Genomic DNA, 8,662 nt, shown 5'->3' on the forward strand with positions numbered 1-8,662 from the left:
ACTCTGTGTCACTTTGCTTCATACAGCATTCCATAAGGAATTTGTTTTTGTACATCTGCAAATAATAGGATCTCACTAGGAATCAATTTTTGCAAATTTTTTAAATTAAACATCAATTAAAGAAAACATATTAAAAAAAAAACCAACACCTGTTTGCAAAGTCATAGTTAGCATTTTCTTTCTAGATGTGTATCGTTTTATGTCTGGGAGGTGAAATTATAATCCTGTTCCTTTATGTGTGGTGAAGTATGTTTTACTGAGTTCCACAGTCAGTATGTTAAACTAATATTGCCCACAGCCTTCTGTTTCAAAAATGACCCCTAACTTTCAGAAACTTTGCAGCATATGTGCTGTTTCAACATTGTACCTGAAAAAAAAGTTATGTATAAGGTTTTCCTCTTCATTGAAGTCTTTCAGACATGCCAGTATCCTGTGGAAGATGCAGTCTACCAATAGGTGAAAGAAATGGAAGTATGAACAAGAATGGGGCATTTCCATATTCTGAAACAGTATTTTAAAACTAATGAGTGAAAAAAAGGTTCCCAAGATGTTCAGAAGAGCTAGTGAACTGGAATATATATTTAATACAATTGGGAATATCGGCACAGTTCTACATATTATTCTTAATCCATGTTTTAATCAGGGTGTAATCATGACTTGATATTTTTTGCAATGGAGGTATTGAATATCCTCGGCATCTTTCTACTATCTCATCTGGGCACCTTCTGCCAGCGAAACTCACAAGGAATATGTTATACTTGTCTGAATTCATGCATCTTGAGCAGAGCAAGACTACACAATTCTTCCAGTAGCCACTGCACAGAAACTTAAATAGAATACAGAATAAAATTTCTGTAGTTTTCTTTGTAGTTTTGATATCAGCACAGCTTCTGGTTCCTCAGTGTTACTATGAGCCTAGTCAGTATGGCTTCAATCGTATGCAGTGTTGGATGAGGCTGGAACAAGATGGAACCACCGAAGTCTGCTTTGACTCTTGTATGAGATTTTTACTTAAATTTCTTACGCAGTTTGTAGCTCTTTAGTCTGGAAAACAAAGAGTAGGAATTTGACCCAACGGAAATCTACATCCATGTGTTTGTCTGCATTATACTCAAGGTGCTTCATAACACCAGAATTCAGCTACAGAGAGCGCCATTTACAGAAGACTGACCTTTTTTGTTTCCTCACTATGTAAATTGGATTGTGCTGAACTAAAAAGTTTTTTTTAAATAAGTGCATTTTTGATTCATTATGTTAAGCATGTAGAATTTCTTAACAAGAACTTACTAAGACAAATTAATCTACAGCCATATTTCTAAACAGTTGCCTGTGTTCCAGTTTTTCAAAGTTAAGCCTGAAATGTTCCCAGCATGACTTTTCAGAGGAGATGAGAGCGTACTACCTCTTACTACCTCTACTGAGCCTATGGAGCACTGTGACAAGTTGTGAAAACCACCATGTTTTAAGTATGCACAAGTAAGACTAATGAATGTGTCTGAAATTTTTGGCAATGTCTGAGTTCCACAGAGGTTATGTCAAATATTATAAGCCTCTGAAATAAATAACCACTGTATGGTCCATCACAGAGAATTTTAATGCTAAAAAGTGGAAGTATACTCAGCATTTATATTCCTTTTTCCACTTTTATAACAGTCTAATGAAATCTAGACTCTGATGAGTCTAATGAAATCTTGCTTCTCATGGTCTTGTTCCCCTTTTACTCAATCCTGTGTTGGATTCATCATAACCCTGTGTTTAAAGCATAAGTGTTTTCATGAAAGTGATTGATGGCACAAATTCACTTAGAGCTTCATAAGACAATCAAATATTTTTAAAAAACTGGCTAGAGAAGAAGAAAATTGTTGTTCAAATAGTAAAGCTTTGATAACCAGCTAAAAGGGAAAAGTACACAGGGATATACAAAGAGTAGGTGTTTTATTACTGAAGTCTGTTGGAGGAAATTTCTCTTTCAGGTACCATGTTGTTTTTGGAGTTGTATGTAAAATACATGTACAAGTGTATCATGTAACGAACCTTGAACTATTACATATACCAAAACATAAGTACACATAATATACACAATAGTGAACATGTGAAGATGCTACGTGGGTTTTTTTAATGTTAATGATTAGAAAATAAATACATTTTAATTAAGAGTTGGTATATATACTCTTTATTCATTATTGGAAAAGTTAATTGAGTACCATTTAAAGATTTATTCAAATTAATGTTGGTATGTTCACAAAATGACATTTCTCTAAGATCAGATTTTGCATGTCTTTTTAGTCATTTTTACTGTATCCAAGTCTTCAATTACATGTGTTGGCTGAAACTTCTTGCTAGTTATATTATGTGGTCTGTCAGACTTGTCAGATACAGTATGTCTTTGAGTAAAAATGAGCTTACAAGATGCTCAGTGGCACCAAGTGAGCTACATTCTCATTCCCACCATAGAATGTAACCAGCTGTTACACTTTTACTAATAGAAAACTAACAACAAAGGTAATAAACAGATAATTGCAACAATTTGAAGACAGCAATTAAAAAAAAAAATTAAGGAGTTGCTGCAGCCTTCTGAATATATTTGTTCAAATCCCAGTAAGTGGCAAAGCAATTTGTTTCTTCATAACAAGACTAAACACCTTTGTGGATGGAATAAAGTATTGAAAATATATTTCATCAGTATTTCCCTAATGGCTAACTTAGATTGTTTGCTGCTTACATTGTTTTTTTGGCTATCCCAGTCTTAAGATGCCCACCTTTCCTCATGGAGGTTCCAAAAGCCTGTGGGGCCCAGCAGTGCAACTAGGTGTCCTAAAAATTGTGTGTTGAAATATTCTCTATCATGATACCTCTATCATGTTTGTACAGAGTAACAAAGGCCAAAGTGCTTGCATTAAAGATATGTCATACAGGCAGGCCTCATAAAGGGTGCAGGTGGAGATGTAGAATGTAGAACCTTTTTGTTTTGTACCTTTTCCAAAAAAGGTACAACTGCCCACATCTTGCCTAATCTTGGAGCCAGGAGATAGGTGGAATGTGCAATTTGATCTGAATAGGTGGAGAACCACCAGCTACATATGACCTGGGAGATCTAAGAAAAAGGTCTAGTTGTCCTCTTGTTTCTGTTCTACCACCAGGTTAGATTTTTGTACTAGATAAATTTGTAAACCACTTCTGGTGCTGGTTTTGTGTGGTATTTGAGTACTTACCCTGTAATACCAACAGCTGCGCGTCAAAGACACCAATCTAAACCTCACTGGAATAAATGGAGGGTCCCACTGAAAAAAAAAAAATTGGCAATGTTTTAAAGTTGGGAGGTCAGAGGTTGCTGATAGTTAACATAATCCATCTTCATAATAACAAGGAGTTCATGCTGCCTAAGCTTATCTTATTAGTATTTAATTGGAAGCCAGGCATAAACTTCTTTCAGTCAGCACTTCATTAAATTCACAAGCATTCCCACATACACTAGTGTGTGGGATGCAGAGTAGATGAGAGACATTTGACTACTTGGAGGCTGACTTTGGCACGGAGCTATTCATACAGACACACTGTTTCTTTTCCATATTTGAAGGGAAAAAGCAGAAAACTATTTCATGCTATACACCAATGCTGCCTACATTTGTCCCCCTGTATACACTATGAAACAGTTTACTTTTGTATAAATGTAGCCATTCAAACTAAGATTTGGAATGGTGAATACCTGCCACAGGCTTTGTCTAATTTTAAACCCAAATGGCCCATTAATTTCTGATTTTTGCAGGAAATTAATTATCTTGAAAGATATGCCAGCTAGGTCTTTTATCATCTCCATGTCTTGTTACAGAGTCTTACACTTCATCAGTGACATCATTGGAGTGCCAAGGATATGCCTTTTGCAGACTTTTCATCCTTCTGTCCAAAGTCATGGAAACGGGCTAAGTTGTAGCATTTCCATCTTGAAGGACCTAAAATTTAGAAATAAGCCATGTTAAAACACAAGTGTGTCTTAAAGAAAAGTGGTGCCATATGGTAATATTGAGGCAGTATCATAGAAGTAATTAAATCCATGCTAATAACTGCTAAATATGTTTGAAAGCACTTTTAAAGCTACATTTTCTATATATTGACTATAAGAACCAAAACAAGGTACAGACTGTGCACATTTATGGTTTTTTTCCCCTTGGTGGAACAAAGAACTGCTCTAAGGTAAGAAGTTATGCATTCATGCAAGATTATCAAAATAATATGAATAACATTGTATGATCTATTAGCATCAGTTCTGGCCATGTTCTCACATAGAAAGGTTGCCTGAGCTTAGACTTAAAAGGGGAAAAAACCTTTTGCTTCAAGGTGGCATAGCCATATGAGAGACATCAAGGATGGAGGAAAAATAATTAGCAAACTCACTCTGACTCTCAATTTCTGTTGTCTAAATGCACACATAAAAGTTTTCAAGCAATACGGTGGAAGATCAATTAATTTTCTGGGGTACTGGGCTAGTCAGTCATAAAGGACCTGTAAAATTTCTCAGGTAATTTTTAGGTGACCTTTCTTTATTCTGCCTAAGAATACCTTGTATGCAAGAATTGCAGTAGAAAGGTTTCCATGAGGCCAGGTAGAAAGTAAATAGAGTCTTGATCTCAACAACTCCCAAAACTGCTGCAAGACACTTGCTACAAAGGGAGAGGAAATTTTTCACCCTCTCCCAGAAAAATGCCAAAACTGACTGTAAGACCTGCAGTTTTCCTTCCTAAAAAGCACTGAAAATACGGGAACAACTTTTCATAAAATTGAACTTTCACTTCTGACCTATTTGTTTTTCTCTTCTTAACGACAAATTACTCAAGCAAAATTATATGTATTTTGCTAATGCTTTTTTCTCCTAAATGGTTTCATAGCGTGCTCAGATTCAATTCCCCAGTTATGCCCTAACATTGCTGGCTATAACTTTTGTTATGCTATAATGCTACTGAATTATTTTCTTTTATACATGTAGGAGTTTCCAAAGATTTCCAAAGAAAGTAATTCCTTTTACAAGACTTGGCAGTCAAACAACAAAACATTATTGGAAGAGAAGGGAAAAACAGAAAAAAGAAAAAAATAGAGAGCGCTCTTTTAACTGATTAAACAGAAAGAATATACATTCAGTTTTTAAATACATCAGAAACTTTTATTAGAAAAGACTAACTTTTTTAACTTGGGGGTTTAAATTAATCAGACAAGTGAAACTGGGTTATTGTTGGATAATTCATAAAAGATAGCATTTTTATTCATTCAGGTATCTGAAAAATAATTGTAGAAAACCTCCACAGTGTTTTCAGCTGAAATTAGAAGTATGTAATATGTTTCAAATATTAACACAGTAAAAATCCTGGTACCACTGAACTGAATGGCTTTATCCCATATGACTACATTATGGACAAGATTTTACTTTATTTCACCCTGGAAAAAAGTTTTCTCAGTTTTTTGTGTATCATTTTAATCTGAATTATGAATATTTCTTCTGCATCCCCTGCCTTGAAGTTAATTTAGATGTATTTTCCTATTAACTGTGTTACAAGAAAGACATAGTACAATACCAATCACCTGCATTTGGTAGTGACTGTGGATTTTAACAACTTTTATCTGAGTACATAAAAAGGTCTTAATTTTAGAAATTTTTAGTTCCTCACTCTAAGAAGCCCAAGTTCCTTAAAAAATAAGGTAACTGAGAAGGAGGGACTCATAAAAGCAAGGAAGGATACTGAGTCTAGGTAGATCTGTGTTTACAGTGGCACATGGCACCGTCAGAAATAGAAAATTTGTATTTAAATTGTGTTAAGAGAAATCAGATTCATGTCAATGAAAACAAGTAAGGATATTTCTACAATATATACAGTGCAATAATTTGACAATTTTTAGATTGTCCTGGAAACATAGTGAAGCGTATATCCTTTTGCATTGGAGGTAGAGGTGACTTTACTGGATTTTTCCAATGCTGGTGTCTGTGATCCATTATCTGAAATCAAAGTAAGGAGAAGAGTCGTAAATAAAAAATTAATGTCTAGTCAAAAGTATTACAAATGCCTTGTCTTAACAATGGTATTTTCTGAAGTAATTCCTATGTATTTCTACTACTACAGCCTAACTAATGTTTCAAAAACACCTTCATTGGACTGTACAGTTTTTTCCCATCATAAATGTGAGTTATCGCAGCTTTCTGTTTATCTGCATTTTTTAAGTAAATCAAGTTCCTTCTTAGATTTGTAGGCAAATTTTCATCCAATGAACTAAAGTTTTTTAAAGAGATTGGGTTTTCTTACTAATATAATTCTTATTGTTCTGTGATAAAAAAATAGCAATTATTTGACCCTTCAAACAGGAGTTGATGAGGTGAGATAAGTGTTTTATTGGGAAGGAGTCAGATACACTGTAATAACAAGTCTTAATGAAAATTATTATAAATCAAATATTCCCTTCAAAAAGTGTGATTTTTATAAATATCACACAATCATTATAAAAAACATGTATTTCTAGAATAGAGCTACAATTCAGAAAGCATTCAGAGAGCAGAGATAGCTGAAATACTGTTTGACATTTTCTTGTATTGTAAGGGAGCAGTAAATTTTCAGTAGTGCCCAAAATCAGACCCAGAGCAAATCATAATGGCTCTATATGTATTTTTACATGCTATAAAAAAATAACATGCCATTCCATTATACTAAATTTCAGTCTGTAAGTTTTTATTTATAACAGTAGTGATAAACTGCAAAAAAAAAAAAATTTATGAACAGGAGGTAGGGATAAAAGTAAAATGCTAACACTTAGTGTAAGACAGTCAACAACACAACCATCTTCCCCTCTTAGTAAGGACTGGGAATATTCCTTTTTCTACATACCACTGACTTCCGTGGCATCTCCACCACTACATATAATTTGGTCATACATATATTTTTATGTAACTCTATGTTGAACAGGGAGTTGGGCTCCATGATCCTTATGTGTCTCTTCCAGCTTGAGACATCCAGTGATTCTGTGAGTCTATGACATTGCTGGCAGTGGTAAATCCAAGTACAGCTGAACCTATTTTCCCAAGTAGGGTCACACAAAGTTTGTATAGCTGTAGATAACTGCATGAGTTCCTTGAAAATTATCTAAATATTGATTCTTTATTGTACTTATAAACAGCAATCTGATTAGCACTGTTCCCAAGTACATTGCAAATACTGATTTTTATACATTCATTCTGAGGCAGAGAAAATTAGTTGAGATAAGCAACTAGGGCAAAGACAGATTACAGAACTGTACAAAGGTTGGTCTAAAGGAGATTCAAGAAACAGACTATTTATCCCCCTTTCCAAAAAACTAACATCCTGACACCTAAAGGTGTCTTTAAATATGTCCAGCAAGGGAGACTTCATAGCCCTCACAAATAATCTGGTCCAGTACTTTTCAACACATTCTTAACGTGAGTTGTTCTTATTGAGCAGTTCTAACTTTTCTTGCTTTTGTTGAAGCCCACTGCTTCCCATCTTATCACCATTGAATAGCCACTGATTATCTTTGCAGCAACATTTTGTGTACATGAAGATTCTTGTCTGTATTACTCCTTAGTATTTTTTTTCTATGTTAATTAACCTTAGTTTTCCCAGCTTTTTGTGTAGGTCCTGCATTTGGTGAGCTTTTCATGGCCCTATTCTGGGTTCTCTGCTATTGTTTGGATTTTGCTTTGTTTTCTTCTTGAAAGTACTGTCCAAAACTGAAAAACCCCAAAGCCATAATAATGCAGAATTTTTTTCTACATCTTTTTAACTGTTCCTCTCTTCATATGTCCCAATACACTTTTCTTCCAACATCATGAACTTAATAACTCATGATCAACTGGTAAGCCAAGTCACAGGTCACAGCCATGGACGCTTGTTGTGAGGCTGTTTATGCTTATCACACAATTGTGTAACTGAACATACTCATTTGAATAAAGTGTCTTGTGTCTTGTGTATCCATACACTTGCATATCCTTTTCCAATTTTGACAACTTCATTTTCAGTCTTCAACCTCTTTCCCTTTACACAGTCTCTTACAGCTTCAGATTGTCTCCAAATGTTATAAGTGCATTATTACAATTGGTAATTTTACTGAAAATGTTTGACATAGGAAACTAGGTGCAGGCTACTGAAAAATACCATATGCTACACATTTTGTTTCGATTAAAAAACTGGTAACTCACCATGAGTTTCCATATACATGCTTTTACCATCCCCATCTTAGCAATTTCATCTTGCGCACACATCCCTAGCCTAGAATGCATCTGTCATGTGAGAAAAGAGACTCTTACAATAGTCAAAATATATACTATCTATTTATTCTTCCCTTCTCCATAGCCATCAGGGGCTGTAGTAGAGTAAGAGAGATTCGTGTGTTCATTATGAACTCTTGCGTATTTTCACCCATTTCCTCACTAACGTGGTAGTGTTGGCAAATAGATTGATTCATAATTTTTCAGTGTACCTCCCATTTTTAAAAGAAGCAATCTATTTTTTTTTCTCCCTAGGGTTTCACCCATTTCTCAAGAATAGCTACTACAAATTCTGAGATATCTGCAGATGATTGTTTGAGCAAGGATGTCATCAATAATTAGTTTTAAGTTGTGTTAATGAGTTTTAACAGGTGAAATACTGTCTGGTTGCCAATTCGGAAG

This window comes from Fringilla coelebs, assembly GCF_963513975.1.
Source record: "Fringilla coelebs genome assembly, chromosome: Z".
NCBI lineage: Eukaryota > Metazoa > Chordata > Aves > Passeriformes > Fringillidae > Fringilla > Fringilla coelebs.